Below are 854 nucleotides of genomic sequence, written 5' to 3'. Positions count from 1 at the left end.
TCTGATTTATTCCAGTGTGCTCAAAAAAGATACTTGATATTATTTTGACTTTTTTGTATTTGTTAAGACTTGTTTTGTGGCCTAACATATGGTATATCATAGAGAATGTTCCATGTGCTAATGAAAAGAATGTGTATTCTGTAGCAGTTTGATGAAATGTTCTGTAAATGTCTGTTAGGTCCATTTGATCTAGAGTATAGTTTAACACCATATCTTTGTTGATTTTCTGCCTGGATGATCTGTCCATTCTCAAAAGTAGGGTGTTTATACCCCTTACTATTATATTATTGTATTGTAGTCCATCACTCCATTTTTTTTTATAATTTTTAAAAATTAAAAAATATCAATGCTTCACGAATTTGCATGTTATCCTTGCGCAGGGACCATGCTAATCTTCTTTGTATCATTCCGATTTTGTTTATGTGCTGCCGAAGTAAGCACCATCCCTCCATTTAATCTATTGATATTTGCATTATATATTTGCCTGTTCCAATGTTGGGTACATATATTTATTATTGTTATATCTTTTTGCTGAATTGATCACTTTATCATTTTATAATTGCCTTCTTTGTTTCTTTTTTCAGTTTTTGACTAAAAGTCAACATGATGTGATATAAGTATAGCTACTCCTGCTCCTTTTTGGTCTCCATGTGCATGAAATATTTTTTTCTTATCCTTTCATTGTCAACCTAAGTATGTCTTTATATGTGAAGTGAGTTTCTTGTAGGCAGCATATAGTTGGGTCTTTTTAAAAAAAATCCATTCATCATTCTGTATTTTAATTGGAAAATTTAGTTCATTTACATTCAATGTTATTATTGATAGATAATAAATTACTACTGTCATTTTGTTAC

General features: G+C 29.9%; 1 non-coding gene across 1 annotated transcript; it reads right to left on the bottom strand.

The window, feature by feature from the left end:
• Positions 1 to 335: 335 nt before the first annotated feature.
• Positions 336 to 441, bottom strand: LOC123648697. Its single transcript, XR_006738723.1, has one exon. It is a non-coding gene; the product is annotated as a U6 spliceosomal RNA (small nuclear RNA).
• Between the last annotated feature and the right edge of the window lie 413 nt (positions 442 to 854).

This window comes from Lemur catta, chromosome 12 (assembly GCF_020740605.2).
Source record: "Lemur catta isolate mLemCat1 chromosome 12, mLemCat1.pri, whole genome shotgun sequence".
Classification (NCBI taxonomy): Eukaryota; Metazoa; Chordata; class Mammalia; order Primates; family Lemuridae; genus Lemur; species Lemur catta.
This window is presented reverse-complemented; position numbering and strand designations above follow the sequence as displayed.